The 25458-nt window shown below is 44.1% G+C and overlaps 1 protein-coding gene across 2 annotated transcripts in view; it reads left to right on the forward strand.

The window, feature by feature from the left end:
• Positions 1-25458, forward strand: part of qser1 (glutamine and serine rich 1) — a 199044-nt gene that overhangs the window by 44536 nt on the left and 129050 nt on the right. Inside the window, exon 1 of one of the 2 annotated variants that reach the window (XM_070899554.1) lies at positions 4041-4107. The exons of the other annotated variant lie outside the window; for it this stretch is intronic. The gene's annotated coding sequence lies outside the window, so the exon portion shown is untranslated. Of the gene's footprint in view, positions 1-4040; positions 4108-25458 lie in introns of those variants that run through there. 2 annotated transcript variants of the gene reach the window in all.

A 25458-nucleotide genomic window follows, 5' to 3' on the forward strand; every position in this document is an offset into this window, starting at 1 on the left:
TCCTTCTGAACTCCGAGTAAAGACCCAATCTACTCAATCTATCATCATAAGGTAACCCCCTCATCTCTGGAATCAGCCTAGTGAATCGTCTCTGTACCCCCTCCAGAGCCAGTATATCCTTCCTTAAGTAAGGTGACCAAAACTGCACGCAGTACTCCAAGTGCGGCCTCACCAATACCCTATACAGTTGCAGAAGGACCTCCCTGCTTTTGTACTCCATCCCTCTCGCAATGAAGGCTAAAATTCCATTCGCCTTCCTGATTACCTGCTGCACCTGCAAACTAACTTTTTGGGATTCATGTACAAGCACCCCCAGGTCCCTCTGCACCGCAGCATGTTGTAATTTCTCCCCATTCAAATAATATTCCCTTTTACTGTTTTTTTTTTCCCCCAAGGTGGATGACCTCACACTTTCCGACATTGTATTCCATCTGCCAAACCTTAGCCCATTCTCTTAACCTATCTAAATCTCTTTGCAGCCTCTCTCTGTCCTCTACACAACCCGCTTTCCCACTAATCTTTGTGTCATCTGCAAATTTTGTTACACTACACTCTGTCCCCTCTTCCAGGTCATCTATGTATATTGTAAACAGTTGTGGTCCCAGCACCGATCCCTGTGGCACACCACTAACTACCGATTTCCAACCCGAAAAGGACCCATTTATCCCGACTTTCTGTTGCCAGCCAATTCTCTATCCATGCTAATACATTTCCTCTGACTCTGCGTACCCTTATGTTCTGCAGTAACCTTTTGTGTGGCACCTTATCAAATGCCTTTTGAAAATCAAAATACACCACATCCATCGGTACACCTCTATCCACCATGCTCGTTATATCCTCAAAGAATTCCAGTAAATTAGTTAATGATTTCCCCTTCATGAATCCATGTTGCTTCTGCTTGATTGCACTATTCCTATCTAGATGTCCCGCTATTTCTTCCTTAATGATAGCTTCAAGCATTTTCCCCACTACAGCTGTTAAACTAACTGGCCTATAGTTACCTGCCTTTTGTCTGCATCCTTTTTTAAACAGAGGCGTTACAGTAGCTGCTTTCCAATCCGCTGGTACCTGCCCAGAGTCCAGAGACTTTTGGTAGATTATAACGAATGCATCTGCTATAACTTCCGCCGTCTCTTTTAATACCCTGGGATGCATTTCATCAGGACCAGGAGACTTGTCTACCGTGAGTCCCATTAGCCTGTCCAGCACTACCTCCCTAGTGATAGTGATTGTCTCAAGGTCCTCCTTTCCCACATTCCTGTGACCAGCAATTTTTGGCATGGTTTTTGTGTCTTCCACTGTGAAGACCGAAGCAAAATAATTGTTTTAAGGTCTCAGCCATTTCCACATTTCCCATTATTAAATCCCCCTTCTCATCTTCTAAGGGACCAACATTTACTTTGGTCACTCTTTTCCGTTTTATATATCTGTAAAAGCTTTTACTATCTGTTTTTATGTTTTGCGCAAGTTTACCGTCGTAATCTATCTTTCCTTTTTTTATTGCTTTCTTAGTCATTCTTTGCTGTCGTTTAAAATTTTCCCAATCTTCTATTTTCCCACTAACCTTGGCCACCTTATACGCATTGGTTTTTAATTTGATACTCTCCTTTATTTCCTTGGTTATCCACGGCTGGTTATCCCTTCTCTTACCGCCCTTCTTTTTCACTGGAATATATTTTTGTTGAGCACTATGAAAGAACTCCTTAAAAGTCCTCCACTGTTCCTCAATTGTGCCACCGTTTAGTCTGTGTTCCTAGTCTACTTTAGCCAACTCTGCTCTCATCCCACTGTAGCCCCCTTTGTTTAAGCATAGTACGCTCGTTTGAGACACTACTTCCTCACCCTCAATCTGTATTACAAATTCAACCATACTGTGATCACTCATTCCGAGAGGATCTTTTACTAGGAGATCGTTTATTATTCCTGTCTCATTATACACGACCAGATCTAAGATAGCTTGCTCCCTTGTAGGTTCTGTAACATACTGTTCTAAGAAGCAATCCCGTATGCATTCTATGAATTCCTCCTCCAGGCTACCCCGTGCGATTTGATTTGACCAATCGATATGTAGGTTAAAATCCCCCATGATTACTGCCGTTCCTTTTTCACATGCCTCCATTATTCCCTTGATTATTGCCCTCCCCACCGTGAAGTTATTATTTGGGGGCCTATAAACTACACCCACCAGTGACTTTTTCCCCTTACAATCTCTAATCTCCACCCACAATGATTCAACATTTTGTTCATTAGAGCCAATATCATCTCTCACAACTGCCCTGATATCATCCTTTATTAACAGAGCTACCCCACCTCCTTTCCCTTCTTGTCTATCTTTCCGAATCGTCAGATACCCCTGTATGTTTAATTCCCAGTCTTGGCCACCCTGCAACCACGTTTCTGTAATGGCCACCAAATCATACCCATTTGTAATGATTTGTGCCGTCAACTCATTTACTTTATTTCGAATGTTGCGTGCATTTAGGTAGTGTTTTAATACTAGTTTTTAAACCATGATTTTTAGTTTTGACCCCTCCTGCAGCCCCTTTATATTCAGTGGCCCTTTTTATTTTTTGGCTTGGGTTTCTCTGCCCTCCACTTTTACCCATCTCCTTTCTGCCTTTTGCTTTTGTCTCCTTTTTGTTTCCCTCTGTCTCCCTGCATTGGTTCCCATCCCCCTGCCATATTAGTTTAACTCCTCCCCAACAGCACTATCAAACACTCCCCCTAGGACATTGGTTTCGGTCCTGCCCAGGTGCAGACCGTCCGGTTTGTACTGGTCTCACCTCCCCTAGAACCGGTTCCAATGCCCCAGGAATTTGAATCCCTCCCTGCTGCACCACTGCTCAAGCCACGTATTCATCTGAGCTATCCTGCGATTCCTACTCGTGACTAGCACGTGGCACTGGTAGCAATCCTGAGATTACTACTTTTGAGGTCCTACGTTTTAATTTAGCTCCTAGCTCCTTAAATTCGTCTTGTAGGACCTCATCCCTTTTTTTTAAACCAATATCGTTGGTACCAATGTGCACCACGACAACTGGCTGTTCACCCTCCCTTTTCAGAATGTCTTGCACCCGCTCCGAGACATCCTTGACCTTGGCACCAGGGAGGCAACATACCATCCTGGAGTCTCGGTTGAGGCCGCAGAAACACCTATATATTCCCCTTACAATTGAATCCCCTATCACTATCGCTCTCCCACTCTTTTTCCTGCCCTCCTGTGCAGCAGAGCCAGCCACGGTGCCATGAACTTGGCTGCTGCTGCCCTCCCCTGATGAGTCATCCCCCTCAACAGTACCCAAAACGGTGTATCTGTTTTGCAGGGGGATGACCGCAGGGGACCCCTGCACTACCTTCCTTGCACTGCTCTTCCTGCTGGTCTTCCATTCCCTAGCTGGCTGTGGACCCTTCACCTGTGGTAAGACCTGCTCGCTACATGTGCTACTCACGTCATTCTCAGCATCATGGATGCTCCAGAGTGAATCCACCCTCAGCTCCAATTCCGCAACGCGGACCGTCAGGAGCTGGAGGCGGACACACTTCCCGCACACGTAGTCGTCAGGGACACCGGAAGTGTCCGAGTTCCCACATGGTACAGGAGGAGCATATCACGTGACTGAGCTCTTCTGCCATGACTTAACCCTTAGATACACTTAAATTGGCAACAACAATGCTAAAGTTTACTCACTGATATAGAAGAGAAAAAAGAAAAACTACTCACCAATCACCAGCCAATCACTTACCCCCTTGGCTGTGACATCACCTTTCTGTTTCTTTCTACTTCTTTTTTGTCTTCTCCCTGTAGCTGCACAAGCTCGCCTCCAACGGACTCCCGACTGCCTCGCCGACGCTGGGCCGCGGACTCCCTGCTGTGCCTTTTATAGGCCTCTCCAACGGACTCCTGACTGCCTCTCTGACACACCTCCTCGCCGACGCTGGGCCCCGGACTCCCTGCTGTGCCTTTTATAGGCCTCTCCAACGGACTCCCGACTGCCTTTCTGACGCACCTCCTCGCCGACGCTGGGCCCCGGACTCCCTGCTGTGCCTTTTATAGGCCTCTCCAACGGACTCCCGACTGCCTCTCCGACGCACCTCCTCGCCGACTGGGTAGGCCATTTAGGACTGAGATGAGGAGAAACTTCTTCACTCAGAGTTGTGAACCTGTGGAATTCCCTACCGCAGAGTTGATGATGCCAGTTCATTGGATATATACAAGAGGGAGTTAGGTATGGCCCTTACGGCTAGGGGGGATCAAGGGATATGGAGAGAAAGCAGGAAAGGGGTACTGAGGTGAATGATCAACCATGATCTTATTGAATCGTGGTGCAGGCTCGAAGGGCTGAATGGCCTACTCCTGCACCTATTTTCTATGTTTCTATGTAAGTGCAGCTTTGGTCTGAAGTGAAACTGCTTTTCACCGGCCGCCGTCATAATGTGAGTGTATCCTAAGAAAACCAGGAATGAAGCTGATTAAAAGTGGGTGTCCAAAAAAGTAGCAAATTGAGTAATACACACATACTTTTCCATTGATCAGATATGTTTTCTTAGCTACTGCATTATTTAAGCTCTCCAAATGTAATTGGTAAAAGTGAAAGTGCTGCTTTGCTGGTTCAGTGAAGCAGTTTTAAATTTCTACTCGGAACCACTGGAATGCAAAATGTTAAGTGTAGCCCCTTGTTCTGATGGCTCTTGTGTAATGTTCCTTCTACTTTATCCACAGGAAGACATGCACAGATGTTTCATCCTAATCTTTTCTTGGATTATCATCAGAATACAGTTTTAATTAAGCACAGATTTCTAATTGCATCAGTAATTTGAACACACTGATTTTTTTTTAAACTCTGACCAAATCCTACTTTTTCAAACAGTTTGTCTTTCATTGTATTTGACCCTTTAAAAGTCATACTCTAAAATGTTTGCTTGGTTTCCAAATCTGAATTGATTAGAATGGGATTACGTTTGTTAAACAGTATTGAAAAATAACTTGTCATTTCAGTTTCTTTTCCTGAAGCTCAGCACTCAAAGCAAAACTCTCGCACATGATGCAAAGCCAAGTATCTAATCTATCCATTGGAAAGAACATTCTGCAGTGGAAAACTAATACATTTCTAATCTTGACTAAAACATAACTGATATAGATTGTAATTCTTCAGCAGCAAGAAGAAAGGTACCTGAAGGTGGTACTTAAATATAATTTCTTTGAAAAGCTTAAATAAAAAAAATTAAACACGGACCTCATTACGTTATAGTTCCTTTGCCTCACTTGATTTTCTCTCTAAACTGATTTAGTAAGCATAGCTAACTTTATTCTCATGCTGGAAGGCAAAAATTCTTCGTGGAATGTGTAATATTTAGCGTAAACAACCCAAGGTAATATTGATAGATATTGGAGATATATACAGAGATATGAACGCCAGGGTATTAAACAAAGATAGAAAACAGATAATTGCATTATTTTAAAAGTTGTGTTTTAAAACTGAAAAGCCCATTACTGCTGCTTAAAATATGAATTTTCTGGACCAGTTGAAACATTTTTGAATGTGAACTGAAACAATTTGTGCACACTTAGGGCCCAAGTTTCCATACACGCTTAGAACGGCGCAGTCCCGACCTGGACGCCCGTTTTTCGCGCCACAAAGTGCGCCTAAAAAAATCCTCGGTATTCTCCACCTACTTGCAGGTCCTCTGGCCCTCGGCGCAGCCAGCACGAGCTGTGGGGGGGCGGAGCCAGGTCCCTGCGCTGAAAACAGTGCCGGGACCTCTGCACATGCGCGCTGCAATGGGCACGCAAGTGCAGTAGCTCCAGGCGCCGAACTGCGTGGGAGGGGCCCGAAGCACGCAGCCCCTAGCCCTGGCTGAATGGCCTCACTGGGGCTGCGTGAATAAGGCTCCTCCCACGGCCAGCTCCTGCTCCCCCCCCCCCGACCAGACCCGACACTCGCTCCCTGTCCCCGCCCTGCCTCCGGACCAGACCCGACACCCACTCCCCCCTGCCTCCGGACCAGACCCAACACCCGCGACCCCCCCCCCCCCCCCCGACCCGTGCTCCTGTGACTCCCGCTCCCGGACTGGATCCGACCTGACCCCTCTCTCTCTCTCTCTCTCTCTCTCTCTCTCTCTCTCTCTCTCTCTCTCTCTCTCTCTCTCTCTCTCTCTCTCTCTCTCTCTCTCTTCCCCCCCCTCTCTCTCTTTCCCCCCCCCCCGACCCGACCCGACCAGACCCAACCCAACGCCACCTACCTGTAAATCTGGTGCTGGGGACGGGCCGGCAGCCTTCGGTCCCGAAAGGCCTGCCTGAAGCACTTTCACACAGGTAGGAAGATGGTTTATTTAATCTTTTCTTTGCTTATAAATGTTTATTCAGGTTGGATTTATTTGTGTAAGTATAAATAAGGATTTATTATAGAATTTAATGACTTCCCTTCCCCCCCCCCCCCCCCCCCCCAACCTCGTTCTGGACGCCTAATTTGTAACCTGCGCCTGATTTTTTAATGTGTAGAACAGGTTTTTTCAGTTCTGCAAAAATCTTCACTTGCTCCATTCTACTTTAGTTTGGAGTACGTTTTCACTGTGGAAACTTTCAAATCAGGCGTCAGTGGCCGGACACGCCCCCTTTTGAAGAAAAAATTCTGTTCCAAAGTAGAACTGTTCTACCTGACTAGAACTGCAGAAAACAAAAATGTGGAGAATTGAGATTTCTAAGATAGTCCGTTCTCCACCAGTTGCTCCTAAAAATCAGGCGCAAATCATGTGGAAACTTGGGCCCTTAATATTTTTTGTTCAGTTGCTTTCTTGGTGCTTTGAGAAGTATCATTTTAGTACCAATCTTAGAAGCTGTTAACTCCTAAACAATTCTATTTTGTCCCAAAGACACCGTAATGGGAACAAATTGATTTAGTGCTTGTCTAAAGGGCAGTGTTGTTCAATACGATAGCTACTGGCCACACGTGGTTAGTTGGGAATCAAATCAGTGAATAAAAAATGAGCAACAGACAGTCATTGGAATGTGATCTCATTACTTATTCACATGGCATAGGCATGTGTACTTTAACCTTTTGGTACGTTTGTTAGTAAAATGGTAAGACGAAAAGCAGTTTGTACAGGTGTTTTTTGATCTTTCGGCTCAATTTTCGGCCCAAGTTGCTCTTCTTTTTTTGGAGCAACTAGTTTAGAATGGAGCATCTTAGAAATTGCAATTCTCGGCATTTAGTTTGCTCCAGTTCTAGTGAGTTAGACTAGTTTCATTTAGAACAGATTTTATTTCCAAAAAGGGGCGTGTTCAGCCACTTGCGCCTGTTTTGCAAGTTTAGGCAGCGAACACTTACTCCAAACTAACTTAGAATGGAGTAAGTGTAGATTTTTGTACGCTCAGAAAAACCTTGCCTACACTTATAAATCAGGCGTTGGGAACGAGAGATGGGGGGGGGGGGGGGGGGGAGTTGGGAAGTTTACAAACATTAAACACTTCACTTTTACAAATAAAGAGCCATCATCAATAATAAATGATAAATAAATCAACCAATAAATCAATCAAAAAAAATTTAAAAATTAAAAAAATCAACCAATAAATAAAAAATTGTTTCTACTCACCTACTGCAGCACCGAGAGCCCTCCAACAGCGTGCGGGGACGGGGGCCCCCCCAGTATGTCTGTGTCTGTCTCTCTCTCTCTCTCTCTCTCTCTCTCTCTCTCTCTCTCTCTGTGTCTCAGTCAGTATCTCTTTGTGTTTCTGACAGCGAGGTGGGGGCGGGGTGGGGAAGAAGAAGAAGAGGGGGGGTTGGGGAAGAGATGATCGGGCGTGAGAGAGAAGAGAAGATGAATGGGGGTGGGGGGAAGAGATGATGAATGGGATGGGGGGGGGAGAAGCTGAATTGAGGGGGGCGGGGGTGTGGGGGAGAAGAAGCTGAACGGGCCCTGCCGAGGACTTTGGGCAGGGCCTGCAGGCAACCGATGCCGGTCTGCCGCCGACTCTTCGGGCAGGGCCCACCCCCAGCGAGATGCCGGGTGGGCCCCGCCGATGATGAGGTAAGGCCACTCAGCCGGGGATAGGGGCGACGTCCCTTCGGCCAGGGATAGGGTCGTCGCCCGGAGACAGGACTCGCTGGGAAGGCCAGGAGCTACTCCGCATGCGCGCAGCCTCCACTGCGCACACGAGCAGATGCCGGCACTGTTTTTGGCGCAAGGCTGTAGCTCCGCCCCCAGCAGCTCCTGCTGCGCCGCGCCGAAGTGGAAACGGGCCTACAGCTATCGGAGAATCGTGAAGTAAGTATTCGGCGCAATTTTTGTTCTACAAATTAGGCGGGCCGTTCTAGCGGGGGTTCGAAACTTGAGCCCATTGTGTGGGCTTTACTTCTTTGGTTATTGCTTTTTGTTCATCTGCTAATGTGGTGTGTAATGCGAGTCATTACCATGGAAACGCCAGCATCATTTTATGGAGAGGGGAACTGTCATTGAGGTTAGCTCGACCAATTGAAATAACCATTCCAGGCCAGCAGAAGAAAGCCCAACCAATAACGAGCAGCTCAAACTGGGCACACCATGGCAAAGGGCAAACTGCATCTAACCACATTCCGGATAGAGAGCAGGTCTGGCATATGACGGTGAGAAAACATTCTCAGCAATCACTGAAGTCAAAGTATGACTCAACTACTGGACAAAAACTTAGGAAGCTGCACGAAGATGTGCTATACCTGATAAATTCATTCTAGAATTCCAAGCTTTGGTGAAAGGGAAAGACTGCAAAGTCATAGAGTAGTAGATGCTCAAGTAATTATGCACGTGAAGTACATTTACCTGCATTGTGTGTAATGCGTTTCCTACTAAAATTTGTGCATATGGCTAAAATGGTGTTGCTGTAGTTGGTCAGTGATTTTGTGGAGTGTCTGGAGTTGACCAAGGGTATCTGTTGCTCAACATTTACTGATCTATATTTATTCATTCTACTAAAAGACTCCAGGATGATGGCAGTTTGGCTGATTTTTTTAGGCAGCTCTGACATAAAAATGAAATAGACATTCATAAAAATCAAAACATATTTTTGATGTGCACAGTAAACTGCAAATTCATACATTTTTATACCACCACTAAGTAAAAATAATGGCTGTGGAATGTGCATACAGGCCAGTAATTAGAAAACAATTTCACTGTCTGGGCATGCTGCAGCTTGGCTGCTACCAGAAAAGACGACCACCTCTTCCAATGGCAACAATACTTATATTTGCTGCTGGATCGCCTCTGGCTCTAGAGTTCTCAACGGGAACTAGCTTCTTTAGTTGGGTCTTGGTGCTTTGGAAGCAGCGGTATTGCCTTGTTTATTTTGTAATCCTGTCATCAAAGTCAGTGATGCTCTGAGCCGGAAAGTGTTTTAAAGTATTTGGGCCACAAAATATTGTGGTTGCACAGTTTAGGGCTACATATTCCTGTGAAGCTGAAACTTTGGGCACTCAAAGAACTTAATAGGATATGAGATTGGCTTCCTAATAACTAGCTCAGCAAAACCAATTTAATGACCAGGAGAACATCAAGTAAGGTTCAGTTCTGCATGTTTCTCATTCCACCCCTCCCCATGTGATGTGTTGATCTGGTTTTGTCTTTAAATTGGTAGTGAAAGGTTACTGAAATTCTAAAATAGAAGGATGAGTGGCTAGTTGCTATCATGAAAAATGGCCATAGGCCATAATCTGGTTTAATAATGCCACTAGCATTTCAACAAAGCCTGAAGGCTGTGTGAAATTATTGATTCTTCTATTTGATATCCCATGGCATTGCACAAGAGAGTCAAGACCAAGTGTAGACTTCAGGTGATGTATAATTTGGCAAACAGATACAAATTGGTCCCAATTCTGTCCTTATTTTGTGTAATATTTTGAATTTATAAGATTAATAGTTTTAGTTAAATATCAAAACTGAAATTTGAGGTGTTGAGGATCCCTGCGGTACAAGCGGAGGAGCTAGGTGATGCAAAACTAAGATGCTACAACACCATCATTGGCAGGAGATTTGAAATAGTGTGGCAAGTTTACATCATTCCATTATGATTGTGGACATATAAAATTATAATTGCAAAATTTGCCAGCAGGAACTGTACAGACAAGATTTTAATGCCGTATGGATGTGACGTACCATATAAAATGAGTCAACACGACTGGTCCGAAACCAGAAACTGTAGAATGTAAAACTGTAAAAACATCCTGCCAGCCTAATTGTATACTTGTCTTAAAGTACATTTATTTTTTCAACATTTATAGACGACATGTACAAGATGTTGGAAACTTAACTTAGCACAGAATCATTTCCAGTAGAGCGTGGCTGTGTAAACATTATGGTCACGATGACACTGCACATCAGACTACTGTATTTCAATGCATGAGCTAGTTCATGTGGAACTTGAATGTGTTGGCATGGTGAATATGGAATGAGAGGAGATAATTAAAAATCTATACTATATTTTGGGGTGTGGTTTCACACCCCTCAATTAGTTTTTTAAAAAAGTTCCCAAAAATGTTCCACTTCCAGCCAATAAACTTACTCATTCACAATAGTTGTTGGCCTGAATATGTAGATTTGAATACAAGCCAGACAACTTTCAAGAGATTGCCTTATGGCACTATAAAAATTTATTGGCTTACAGTGTAACTGGCAGTTGGCATATCTGTAAATTGCAATGCAGGCTCACAGAAACAATTTTGGCAAGCCCATATGCAAGTTACTTCGAAAATGTGAACCCGCCATGACGATAGCAGTGAGAGATTGAGAAATAGCAGCAAGAAGAAAAAGGAGTCAAGGATAGGTGACACAGGAAAATACAATGAGCTTCAAAAGTGATAAGAGAAGAAGAGAAAAAAAAAGAAAGATTGAACTTGTATTTATATAGTGCCTATTAGGAGATCCCAAAATACTTAACAGCCAATAAAATTACTTTTAAGTGTAGCTAATATTATGTAGGCAAGCACAACACAAAGGTCTTACAAAAAACAAGGAGATAAATAACCAGTTAATCTCGTGGTTGTTGAGCGGTAAATATTGGCTCGGACACTAGGAGACCTAGAATAGTATCATGGGATTTTTTATGTCCACCAAAACAGGGAGACAGGGTTTTAGCTTAGTCTCATCCAAAAGACGGCACCTCCTACAATGCTGCACTCCCTCATTTCTGCACTGATTTATCATTCTATATTATGTGCTCAAGTTCTGGAGTGGTGCTTGAACCTGTAACTTCTGACTAATGTAAAAGTGTTGTCTATATGGATTTTAGGAAGGCATTTGACAAAGTGCCACATAAAAGGCTGGTTAACAAAATTAAGGCTCATGGAATAGAAGGGTCAGTGTCGGCTTAGATAAGAAATTGGCTTAATCGAAAATGGCGAGTTGTGGTGAATGGTTGTTTTTCAGACTATATATATATATTGTATTTATTATATATTTTTTATATATATATATATATATAATATATGACTTGGATATCCTGATACCAAACCTGGAGGTGTGGCAAGCAGTGAGGATGATACCAATCAACTGCAACAGGACATAGATAAGCTGGCAGAAGGGGCAGACAAGTGGCAGATGGAATTGAGATGATGCATTTTGGCAGAAGGGATAGGAAGAGGCAATTTAGACTTAATGGCACAATTCTAAAGAGTGTGCTGGAACAGAGGGACCTGGAGATTCATGTGCATCGATCTTTGAAGATGGCAGGACATAATGAAAGTGTAGTGAGATCTTGGGCTTCATAAATCGAGGTATTGAGTACAAAAGCAGGGAAGTTATGCTGAACCTTTATAAAGCTCTCGTTACGCCTCAACTGGAGTATTGCGTTCTAGTCACCACACTTGAGAAAGGATGTGAAGGGTCCTTGAGTGTGTGCAGGGAAGATTTACCACAATGGTTTCAGGGATTTTAGCTACAAGATTAGGTTGGAGAAGCTGGGGTTGTTCTCCTTGGAGCAAAGGAGGTTGAGGGGAGATTTGATAGAGGTGCACAAGATTGATAGGTTTAGATAAGGTAGACAAAGAAAAGCTGTTCCTATTAGCTGATGGTACAAGGACGAGTGGACACAGATTTAAGGTTTTGGACAAGAGATACAGAGGGGATGTGAGGAGGAACTTATTTTATGCAGCGAGTGGAACTCGCTGCCTACGAGAGTGGTGGAAGTGGAGACATTGAATGATTTCAAAAGGAAATTGGATAGGCACTTGAGGGAAATAAACTTGCAGGGCTATGGAGATAGAGCGAGGGAATGGGACCGACTCAATTGCTCTACAGTGGGCCGGCATGGATTCGATGGGTCGAATGGCCTCCTGGTGCCGAAATTGCCCCTCTCCGAAAGGCTTAGTGGCGCAAACAGGGCAGGCGGTGGAAGCAACCCGCTCGGAATTGCCCCCGGGATGGCGGCGGCGCCGAAAACGGCTTTGTGGTGCACATGGTGATGACACCATCGCGTGCGTGCCGACCCCTTTACGCCGTGGGGGAAATTGTCACTTCGGAGTGAGGTTGGCGCGGGACGATGCCACAAACAGCTTTGTGGGTCGAAAAGCTCTGGTGTTTGGGGCGCCCCATCCACCCTTAAAGGGCAGTTGGTACGACAGTGGCAGTCGCTGGTTGGGCAGGGCCAGCAACAGGTAGCCCCGCACCCTCTCTTGGGTGCCACTGGCCCTGCCAAAACCCTCCCTGGTGGCCCAGTGGGCGCCAGGAAAATGGCTGCACAGTTTGCAACGGCCCATCCCTCCCAAACGGGGTGCTGATCAATTTTGCCCCGTATGACTTAGTTAGTGAGTCAAGCTTACCATGGAAATGATTGTAGGAAGTTTTAAAATGTAACAGTATCGATGTTATTTTCCAATCATTCTATGTACATTCCAATCTGTATTTACAGCTGCCTTTGCAATCCTGACTACATCCACCTCCATGGCACGAACCTGGTATTGCAGTACTTCCAGGAACGGTGCAGTGGCTCTAGGCCTTTTGGCTAAGAGCATTGGCGCAGAGTGATCCTTGATGTGTGCAAGGTGACCTCTGGCGTTTGTGATTTGACAAAGAATTGGAACGATTGGCTACGAATTAAAAAAAAAGGCTAATGCAAATCAGTGCTGTATGGAGTGGTCAGCATTGTACTCTGGCTACTGAATTACACCTGTGCAATTGCAGCTGCATAGGGTTGGAATGATTGGGCGAGAGATAGAGGCCGAGGAGGCAGATCACAGGAGAAATTTGGAGCTGGAGAGTCTGTCGCAGTTGGTCACAATTGGATGAGAGTCGGAGTTGCAGGGTGAGACACTCATGCAGGAAGAGGGCCAGAATTGGGTAGAAATTGGCAGCAGTCCACAAACTGGCAGAAGTCTGAGGTTGGAGAGGTAGTTCAGATTTAATTGGGTGTGTCCACAATTGGGTAGGAATGGTTTGAGTGAAAAGCTGCATTTATATTGCAGATGCTGGCCTCCTACCAGCAACTATACCCTGTTCACATTGCCTAACTCCTATCTGGAACTCCAATTGTCCTATCTAGGAGAGGGCTCTGAACAGGTGTTGTTAGAATCGTTTCCAATGCTCCTTTCTCAACACTTTTAACTGTTTAGAGAGGATGTTGGGAAGAATCTTTGTTCTTTAACCTTAAAATTAAATCTGGAAGGTTTAAAAAGTGCTCAAGGGGTTTAATGTACTCATGAACACTTTGTAAACCAATTACTGATCCATGAAGCGGTAAACAAAAGCAGTGTGAAACGGCTGTCTCCAGGGATTGTCGTATTGCTTCACTCTGGAGTCGGGCTCGGTAACTACTGAGTTATGCTGCAAAATAATTTGCAGTCACACTGAACTTTGAATACAAGTGCATGTGAAGAATCCATTTGCCCACCTTTTTGTTTTCTGAAACTAACCAATGAAAAAGAAAAGAAAGAATGAATTGCACATGTATCGCACTTATGGACATCCCAAAGGGCTTTATAGCCAGTGAAGTACTTTTGAAACGTGGTCACTGTTGTAATGTAGGAAACCTGGCAGCCAATGACCTTGAGGATCTTGAATATAGTTGCCATCGGTGAGGAACAGCCGGTTTGGGTTGTCTCAATTGCTGGCAGAAGGACAGATTTCACTCTAGTTCTAATCTTGTGTATATAGTCAAAAAAGATGCACAATATTGCAGGGTTTAGAAGAAAATAATAAAGGAATACACTAGGTTTGAGCCAGAGGAATGAAGAGTTTGGCTAGAGGAGGTTGGAGATATCGGGACAGGTGAACCTATTGAGTGATTTGAACATGTGGTTGGGAATTTTAAGGTGCAAAAGTACTGAGAGTCAATGTAGGTTAGTGAGAATGCAGGTGATGGATGAGTGGGACTTGGTGGGGGATAGTATATTGGCCGCTGTGTTTTGGGTGAGGTAACGTTTATGGAAGATGGAAAGCCGGTCAGGAGCGTTTTGGAGTAATCGAGACTGGAGAGAACAAAGGCACTTATGAGCATATAGCAATCAGCAATCTCTGCAAAACTGACCCCTCAAATTACTCGGTTCTGTTACGAAGCTCCCATTTGCAAACCAACATGCACCACAGAACCAACTAATCAAATCACTCCCAAGATTTAGTTCCAAATTTCTTTTAGTAGTAATTAATTGTAGATTGATTAAGAGGGGAAAAATAGAGTATGAGAGTAAACTTGCAAGGAACATAAAAACTGACTGCAAAAGTTTCTACAAGTACTTAAAAAGAAAATGATTAGTGAAGACAAATGTAGATCCTTTACAGACAGAAATGGGAGAATTTGTAATGGGGAACAAGGAAATGGCAGAACAATTAAATAAATACTTTGGTTCTGTCTTCACGGAAAAGGACACAAATAACGTCCCAGAAATGCTAGGAAACCAAGGGTCTATGTGAGCAAGAGGAATTAAAGGAAATGATTATTAGTAAGAAAATAGTGCTGGAGAAACTAACGGGACTGAAGGCAGATAAATCCCCAGGGCCTAATGATCTGCATCCCAGAGTACTAAAAGAGGAGGTAGCCATGGAAATAGTAGATGCATTGGTTGTTCCTGCAGATTGGAGGGTGGCAAATGTAACCCCACTATTTAAAAAAGGAGGGAGAGAGAAAACGGGAAACTACAGACCGGTTAGCCTGACATCAGTAGTAGGGAAAATGCTGGAGTCTATTATAAAGGATGTGATAACGGCACACTTGGATAATATCAACGAGATTAAACAAAGTCTACATGGATTTATGAAAGAAAAATCATGTTTGACAAACCTACTGGAGTTTTTTGAGGATGTAACTGATAGAATAGATAAGGGAGAACCAGTGGATGAAGTGCATTTGGATTTTCAGAAGGCCTTTGATAAAGTCCCACATAAGAGATTAGTGCGCAAAATTAAAGCACATAGGATTGGGGATAATGTGTTGGCATGGATTGAAAATTGGTTAACTGACAGAAAACAGAGTAGGAATAAACAGGTCTTTTTCGGGGTGGCAGGCAGTGACTAGTGGGGTACCACAGGGATCAGTGCTTGGGCCCCAGCTATTCACAATATATATAAATTTCGATGAGTGAACCAAATGTAATATTTCCAAGTTTACTGATGACACAAAACTAGTGGGATTGTGAGTTGTGAGGAGAATGCAAAGACGCTGCAAGGCGATTTAATTTAGATAGGTTGAGTGAGTGGGCAAACACATAGCAGATGCAGTATAATGTGGATAAATGTGAAGTTATCCACTTTGGTAGGAACAAAATAAGGACAAAGTAGTATTTAAATTGTGATGGCTTGGGAAATGTCGATGTACAGAGGGACCTGAGTGCCCTTGTACACCAGTCATTGAAAGTAAACATGCAGGTGCAGCAAACAGTTAGGAAGGCAAATGGTATGTTGGCCTTCGTTGCAAGAGCATTTGCGTACAGGAGCAAGATTGTCTTACTACAGTTATACAGGGCCTTGGTGAGACCGCACCTGGGAGTATTGTGTGCAGTTTTGGTTTCCTTACCGAAGAGAGGATATACTTGCCATAGAGGGAGTGCAGTGAAGGTTCACCAGACTGATTCTTGGGATGGCAGGACTGTCTTATGAGGAGAGATTGGGTCGACTAGGCCTGTATTCACTAGAGTTTAGAAGAATGAGAGGGGATCTCATTGAAACGTATAAAATTCTGACTGGGTTGGATAGACTGGATGTGGGGAGGATGTTCCCCTGGCTGGGGAATCCAGAACAAAGGGTCACAGTCTTAGGATATGGGGTAGGGAATTTAGGACTGAGATGAGAAGAAATTTTTTCACTGAGGGTGGTGAACCTGTGGAATTCTCTACCACAGAAGGCTATGGAGGCCAAGTCATTGAATATATTTAAGAGGGAGATAGATAGATATTTTAGAAACAAAGGGCATCAAAGGGTATGGTGAAAAAGTGGGAATATGGTGTTGAGATAGAGGATCAGCCGTGATATTGAATGGCGGTGCAGACTTGAAAGGCCGAATGACCTACACCGCTCCTATTTTCTATGTAATGTTGCTTTTTGAGCCCGGACTATATACCAGCTGTCGATTTATGTTTTTAAAAAAAAAGCTACATCATGAATACACACCCCAAAAAGACAGATCACCAAACTTGGCAATTACCCTACCCATTTTATCTTCAAAATCCCTGCAACAACTTTCTCTGGAGCTGGAGCTCTACCAGGTTCCCAGCGCTAGCAGTGCTTAAGCCTTCTTGCCAATGCTCCATTTCACTTTGCAGCCTGTGACAATTGGAATACTGCCATATTCATGTCTGGAAAAATGTTACTGCTGGCAAAAATCTTTCTCTCCACTGCTACAATAGATTTTCAGTTATCGCAACCTTATTTCTAAAGTGTCTACTGCCAAGGAGTGTCTAGTGTGTTAACATGGGTCCCACTTTTGAGGGAGTTCTGCATGGTAACTAATCACTAATTTGTTAGAACTGGGTGTATAACAGCAACACTTTTTTAACTTGTTTATTAAAACTGGCCACCAAAAACAACTGTAGTGTTCACAAACATGTAACTTTGTGCAAACCTACTTACTTTTCAGCTGCTATTCCATACTCCTAGTTTCTCAGCCTGTGAGCACACTCGGACGTGTACTGTCCCAGAGAGTAATAAGTAATGCAATTACGTTGCAAGTATTCAATGGCAGAGTTTTTAAAAAAAAGTTGTGCTCAGCACAACCATCACATTACATTTCAAAGGCACGCAGCTGAAATTATGGTTTGAGGCGATGCACCTTAAAAGTGTTGCATTTCGAAAGTGGTACACCTATAAAGCATCATACATCTATCGGCAAAATAATACATGATTTGCTCAAATAACTTATCTGTTGTATTATTACAATCAAATATTCAGTTAGCTATTTGTGAAGTAATGAAAAATAATTGAGGAATATGTCATCAGTACATTGAGCATTTAAATCCCTCAATTTCAAAGAAAAAAAAATAGCATTCAAACACTACTAAACCAACCTATCATAGTTTGATTTTGGCTGCCATTTTCCTCCATCACTTGTATGTAAGGCTAGAAATAACACTACATACCACCTAACAAGCAATCAAGTCATTACACAATTTTGAAGGTATAACTAAACTTGCCCATTAAGTTTTTTTAATGTTAAAAATGCCTGCAAGAATTTGTTCTTTCCTTCTTTGCCCTGTGGCTTTTGAAAATTTTAACTGGGCTTATTACTGATACAGACAACTGAGCTGTAATTGGCAAAAAAGTCAATCAAACCCAAAATGTAATTTTTTTCAACATTTTTATGCCATTAGACCAAAAAAAATGAAGTAACTCTGCTGCAAAAGGGAACTGATATCTGCACATGGGCCAGAAGGGGATTTTTTAATGATGCACTTTGATGCTGACTTCAAAAATTGTAGGCAGAATCAGCCATGGCCAGAAAATGCATATGTGTGGATGTCTGGTAAGTAAAGGATTGAGTTCAATGGAGATGTTCCCATTCCCTCTGTGGTACACTTAACTTTCTAGGCTCTTGGGTGAAGTACCGACGGTGCCCATGAAATCATATCCCAGCAAAGAGGCAATACCGTCACAGCAGAAGAAAAAAATAGTAGGAAAAGTGCATATATTTGAAAGCTTATTTCAATTCTAGTCATAGAATGAATCATAGAATGGTTACAGCACAGAAGGAGGCCATTTGGCCCATCTAACACTTGCCGGCTCACTGCAAGAGCACTTCGGCTAGTCCCACTTCCCTGCTTTTCCCTGTAGCCCTGCAAATGTTTTTCCTTCAGGTACAGGTACAGCGCCCCGAATCTGGAACCCTCGGGACCGAGACTGTTCGGATTTTGCGTTTTGCCGGATTTTGCAACGTCTTTCTGACGTCACGAATCCAGAAACACCCGAGCCCAGGTTCGGGTATTTCCGGATTTCAGAACATCAGAAAGCGGGTAGGGGTACGCTCGTCGATGAGCTGTTCGGGTCGCCGGGTGGGAAGTGTTCAGGTGGGGCCTCGCCGCCGTGGAAGTGTTCAGGTGGGGCCTCGCCACCGTGGAGTTCTTCGCGCGGGGCCCCACCGAGCAGATGTTAGTGTGGGGCCCCGCCGCCGAGGAGGGGTCCCTTGTCTGGCCCGAGGTAGGTGGGGTTGGGCAGCCGAGGTAAAGCGGAAAGAGGAGGGCTGGGTCGAAGTCTGATTGCCGAGGCGGGGCGTGTCCGGATATTGGAATATTTTCCGGTTTCCGGACGAGCCTACCACGGATCGGCCCGGATTCCGGAATATTCTGGATTCTGGAACTCTGGATTTTGGAGCTCGAACCTGTACTTCTCCAATTTTCTTTTGAAAGCCATGATTGATTCTGCCTCCACCACCCTTTCAGGCAGTGCATTCCAGATCCTAACCACTCACTGCAAAGTTTTTCATCACGTTGCTTTTGGTTCTTCTGCCAGTCACCTTAAATCTGTGTCCTCTGGTTCTCGACCGTTCCATCAATGGGAACCGTTTCTTTCTATCTACTCTATCTAGATTCCTTATGATTTTGAACACCTCGACCAGATCACCTCTCAACCTTCTCTTCTCTAAGGAAAACAACCCCAGCTTCTCCAGTCTATCCACATAATGGAGGTCCCTCATCTCTGGAAACATTTTTGTAAATCTTTTAAGCACCCACTCTTAAGGACTTCACATCCTTCCTAAAGTGTGGTGCCCAAAATTGGACAAAATGCTTTGGTTGAGGCCGAACTAGTGATTTGTAAAGGTGGTTCATTACTTCCTTGCTTTTGTATTCTCTGCCTCTATTTATAAAGCCCAGAATAAGAACATAAGAATTGGGAGCAGGAGTAGGCCATTCGGCCCCTCGAGCCTGCTCCACCATTCAGTAAGATCATGGCTGATCTTCTACCTGAACTCCACTTTCCTGCACTATTCCCATATTCCTTAATTCCCTTAATATTCAAAAGTCTACCAATCTCTGTCGTGAATATACTCAAAAATTGAGCATCTACAGCCCTCTGGGGTAGAGAATTTCAAAGATCCACCACCCTCTGACTAAAGAAATTTCTCCTCATCTCAGTCCTATCCTCATACTATCTCTGCCCCTCTTAATTCCTTTTTCACTTCCCCATCTATATTAAGCCTGGTTCACATTTGTATTCTCAATCTGACATCTGTCATACGCCCCCTTTTCTGCTTCATCTTTCTATCTCTTTCGTCATCCATGGAGCTCTGACTTTGGTTACCCTACCGTTTCCCTTCGTGGGAATGTCCCTCGACTGTACCCGAACCATCTTCTCTTTAAAGGCAGCGCATTGTTCGATTACAGTTTTACCTGCCAATCTTTGATTCCAATTTACCTGGGCCAGATCCATTCCCCCACTGAAATTGGCCTTCCTCCAATTAAATATTTTTACTCTAGATTGCTCCATGTCCTTTTCCATAGCTAATCTATGACACTATGATCACTGTTCCCTAAATGTTCCCCTACTGACACTTGCTCCACTTGACCCACCTCATTTCCCAGAACCAGATCCAGCAATGCCTCCTTTCTCGTTGGGCTGGAAACATACTTATCAAGAAAGTTCTCCTGACATTTCTTCCCCCTCTCTGCCCTTTACACTATTAATATCCAAGTCTATATTAGGATAGTTGAAGGCCCCCGCCCCCCCCCCCCCATTATGACTACTTTATAATTCTTGCACCTCTCTGTAATTACCTGCAAATTTGCTCCCTTATATCCTTCCAACGAATTGATGGCCTGTAGAATATACCTATCTGTGTAATGACACCACTATTGTTTCTTATCTCTAACCAAAATAGATTCTGTCCTTGATCCCTCTAGGATATCCTCTCTCTCTAGCACTGCAATATTCTCCACATCTTTCTTTCTTTCCTGAACATCTCTTATCCAAGAATATTTAGTCCCAAATCCTGTCCTTTTTTGAACCAGGTCTCCGTTATCGCCGCGACATACTTCCACACTAAAAATTAGTTCTCGGGTGTCTGAGGAGTTCCATATAGGACATACAGTTTCTGTCACAGGTGGGGCAGACTGTGGTTGAAGCAACGGGGTGGGTGGGGTGCCTGGGTTGCCGGACGCTCTTTCAGCTGTCGTCGCTTGGCTTCAGCTTGCTCTTGGCGAAGAGACTCTGTTTTCAGCGCCTTCCCAGATGCTTTTCCTTCACTTTGGGCGGTCTTGGGCCAGGGATTCCCAGGTGTCGGTGGGGATGTTAAATTTTTTCAGGGAGGCTTTGCGGGTGTCCTTGAAGCGTTTCCGCTGCCCACCTGGGGCTCGCTTGCCGTGTCGGAGCTCCGAGTAGAGCGCTTGTTTTGGGAGTCTCGTGTCAGGCATGCACCTGAGAACTAATTTTTAGTGTGGAAGCAAGTCATCCTCAACTCTGAGAGACTGCCTTTGACGATGATGATATTCCCATTTGGCGATTTGCGCCTGAAGCTCACCAACCGTATTTACTCCACTTCGTGCATTTACACACATGTACTGTAAACCTATCTTAGACCATCTTGGATTCTTAGTCTGATTCCACCTAAGACTGTATTATTTCTTACTCTAGTGCAATCTGTTTCTCCCAATCCTTTGTGCACCTTATTTCTCCATTCTAATGCCCATTCACCTACCAAATTAATTTAATCCCTCCCCATCGGCAGTGGCAACACCACTTTCCCCCCCCCCCCCCCACTGCCCGCAAGGACAATGGTCCCAGGTCTGTTGAGTTGCAACCCGTCCGACCTGTGCAGATTCCACCTCCCCAGAACCAGTCCCAATGTCGCCAGTTTCCAGTCACGCATTCATTTGCTCTATCCTCCTATTTCTATACTCACTAGCTTATGGCACCAGGAGTAATCTGGAGATTACTACCTTTTTGAGGTCCTGCTTTTTATTCTCTTTCCTAGCTCCCTAAGGTCTGCTTGCAGGACCTCATCCGCCTTTCAGCCTATGTCGTTGATACTAATATGGATCACGATTTCTGGCTGTTCACCCTCCCCCTTCAGAATGTTCTGCAGCCACTCAGTGACATCCTTGACCCTGGTACCAGGGAGGCAACTGACCATCCTGAAATCACATCTGTAGCCGCTGAAAAGACTTTCTGTTCCCTTAACCATTGAATTTCCTTGCCGGTACAGCTGAGCCACTTGTGGTGGAGTGAGCTTGGCTGTGGCTGCACTCTGCAGAGGAACAATTGCCCTCACCAGTATTCTGTACTAAATACAATACTGGTCAGAAAATGAGATGCACTCCTGCACTACCTGCCTGCTGCCTGGTCCTCCTTGACTGTTTGATAGTCACCCATTCCCCCTCTGCCTCCACACTCCGGCACCGCAGGGTGACCGCCTCCTGTAATGTGCTATTCACGTAGCTCTCAACCTCACTGATACACCACAATGACGCCAGCTGCTGCTCAAGCTTGATTTACTCCAGCTGATGACATTCATAAGACCATAAGAAATAGGAGCAGGAATAGGCCATTTGACCCCTCGAGCCTGCTCCGCCATTTAATAAGATCGTGGCTGATCTGATCATGGACTCAGCTCCACTTCCCTGCCCGCTCCCCATAACCCTTTATTCCCTGATCGCTCAAAAATCTCTCTATCTCCGCCTTAAAATATATTCAATGACCCAGTCTCCACAGCTCTCTGTGGCAGAGAATTCCAGAGATTCACGACCCTCTGAGGGAAGAAATTTCTCCTTATCTCTGTTTTTAATGTGCGGCCCCTTATTCTGAGACTATGCTCCCTAGTTTTAGTTTCCCCTATGAGTGGAAATATCCTCTCTACATCCACCTTGTCGAGCCCCCTCATTATCTTGTATGTTTCGATAAGATCACCTCATATTCTTCTGAACTCCAATGAGTATAGATAGGCTCAACCTATCTTCAGTCAACCCCCTCATCTCCAAAATCAACCTAGTGAACCATCTCTGAACAGCCTCCAATGCAAGTATACAAAGACCAAAACTGTACGCAGTACTCTAGGTGTGGCCTCACCAATACCCTGTACAGTTGTAGCAGGACTTCTCTGCATTTATACTCCATTGTACATTAATGATTTAGACGAGGGGATTAAATGTAGTATCTCCAAATTTGCGGATGACACTAAGTTGGGTGGCAGTGTGAGCTGCGAGGAGGATGCTATGATGTTGCAGAGTGACTTGGATAGGTTAGGTGAGTGGGCAAATGTGTGGCAGATGAAGTATAATGCGGATAAATGTGAGGTTATCCACTTTGGTGGTAAAAACAGAGAGACAGACTATTATCTGAATGGTGACAGATTAGGAAAAGGGGAGGTGCAACGAGACCTGGGTGTCATGGTACATCAGTCACTGAAGATTGGCATGCAGGTACAGCAGGCGGTTAAGAAAGCAAATGGCATGTTGGCCTTCATAGCGAGGGGATTTGAGTACAGGGGCAGGGAGGTGTTGCTACAGTTGTATAGGGCCTTGGTGAGGCCACATCTGGAGTATTGTGTACAGTTTTGGTCTCCTAACTTGAGGAAGGACATTCTTGCTATTGAGGGAGGGCAGCGAAGATTCACCAGACTGATTCCCGGGATGGTGGGACTGACCTATCAAGAAAGACTGGATCAACTGGGCTTGTATTCACTGGAGTTCAGAAGAGTGAGAGGGGACCTCATAGAAACGTTTAAAATTCTGACGGGTTTGGACAGGTTGGATGCAGGAAGAATGTTCCCAATGTTGGGGAAGTCCAGAACCAGGGGTCACAGTCTAAGGATAAGGGGTAAGCCATTTAGGACCGAGATGAGGAGATACTTCTTCACCCAGAGAGTGGTGAACCTGTGGAATTCTCTACCACAGAAAGTAGTTGAGGCCAATTCACTAAATATATTCAAAAGGGAGTTAGATGAAGTCCTTACTACTCGGGGGATCAAGGGGTATGGCGAGAAAGCAGGAAGGGGGTACTGAAGTTTCATGTTCAGCCATGAACTCATTGAATGGCGGTGCAGGCTAGAAGGGCTGAATGACCTACTCCTGCACCTATTTTCTATGTTTCTATCCCCCTTTCAATAAAGGCCAACATTCCATTTGCCTTCCTGATTACTTGCTGTACCTGCATACTAACTATTTGTGCTTCATGTACAAGAACCCCTGGATCCCTCTCCTCTGTACTGTAGCACTTAGCAATTTTTCTCCATTTAAATTATAATTTGCTTTTCTATTTTTTCTGTCAAAGTGGATAAGCTCACATTTTCCCACATTGTACTCCATCTGCCAAATTTTTGCCCACTCACTTAGCCTAACTATATCCCTTTGCAGATTTTTTGTGTCCTCCTCACAATTTGCTTTCCCACCCATTTTTGTATCAGCAACTTGGCTACATTACACTAGGTCCCTTCATCCAAGTCATTATTATAGATTGTAAATAGTTGAGGTCCCAGCATTGATCCCTGCAGCACCGCACTAGTTACTGTTTGCCAACTGGAAAATGATTCATTTATCTTGACACTCTATTTTCTGTTAGTTAGCCAATGCTCTCTCCATGCTAATATATTATCCCCAACCCCGTGAATTTTTATCTTATGCAGTAACCTTTTGGGCCCAAGTTTCCACATGATTTGCGCCTGATTTTTAGGAGCAACTGGTGGAGAACGGACTATCTTAGAAATCGCAATTCTCCACTTTTTTTCTGCAGTTCTAGTCAGGTAGAACAGTTCTACTTTAGAACAGAATTTTTTCTTCAAAAGGGGACGTGTCCGGCCACTGACGCCTGATTTGAAAGTTTCCACAGTGAAAACGTACTCCAAACTAACTTAGAATGGAGCAAGTGAAGATTTTTGTAGAACTGAAATAGGCGTCCAGAACGAGGTGGGGGGAAGGGGGGGGGGGGGGAGGGAAGTCATTAAATTCGACAATAAATCCTTATTTATACTTATACAAATATTATGCAAATAAATCCAACCTGAATAAACATTTATAAGCAAAGAAAAGATTAAATGAACCATCTTCCTACCTGTGTGAAAGTGCTTCAGTCAGCTCAGCGATGTTCCCGCGAACGGGAGGGAGGGGAAGGCAGGCAGGCAGGCAGTAACGAGGCAGCAAGCAGCCTTCCACTTGAGGTGGAAGCCTTAGTCAGCTCAGCGATGTTCTCGCGAATGGGAGGGAGGGGCAGGCAGGCAGCCAAAGATGCAGCAGCAGGCTTCGAGCTGTGAGGGGGACTGAGGCCATTTGGACAGGGAGAGGCAGCCACATCGACAGTTTTATATTTACATTTGCAGAATGGGTGCTGCATTGTCAACACCACATTATGCAATGGTTCGCCATCAATTCACTGCATAGGAGAGAATTGATTAGAGCTCACCGCAACAGGAACGTCGTAGCCCATAGGTTGATGGGCAGGAGACCTTACCCACGTCGACAATATCGGACCAGGTGCTCGTACCTGGACATGAGCAAGGCTGATTGTGTGAAAAGGCTGCGTTTTCGCAGAGAAGTTGTCACTGAGTTGTGTTAATGGAACATGAAACAGTTTTAATGAAAAAATATTTTATTGAAAAGTTAACGTCACTCTAATAAAATATTTGTTGTATCAAACTATACTTTTTAATATGACTCTTGAAGATCACTTAAAAACTTGTAAAGTAAAAATTTTACACTCTAAGATCACTTAAACTTCAAGATCACTTTTTAGATGCAAAATTAAATAATTTACAGAATGTGTGAGCATTTACACTATAAGATCACTTGAAAACCCTGAGATCACTTATAAGTTGTAAAGTTACAAAACTTACAAAACAATTTCAATTTGAAAAATCTTACACTCTGAAGAACACTTTTAAACTTCAGGATCACTTTTTAGGTGCAAAATTAAATAAGATTCAAAAAAATGTGAGCATTTACACTATAAGATCACTTAAAAACCATAAGATCCCTTATAAGTTGTAACGTAACAAAACTTACAAAACAATTTCAATTTGAAAAACGCTACTACAGCTACATCAAGAACAAGAACAAAAGCAGCAAAGAAAGGCTGCAACCATGTCTCATCCAC

Source organism: Pristiophorus japonicus, chromosome 14, assembly GCF_044704955.1.
Source record: "Pristiophorus japonicus isolate sPriJap1 chromosome 14, sPriJap1.hap1, whole genome shotgun sequence".
Taxonomy (NCBI): Eukaryota; Metazoa; Chordata; class Chondrichthyes; family Pristiophoridae; genus Pristiophorus; species Pristiophorus japonicus.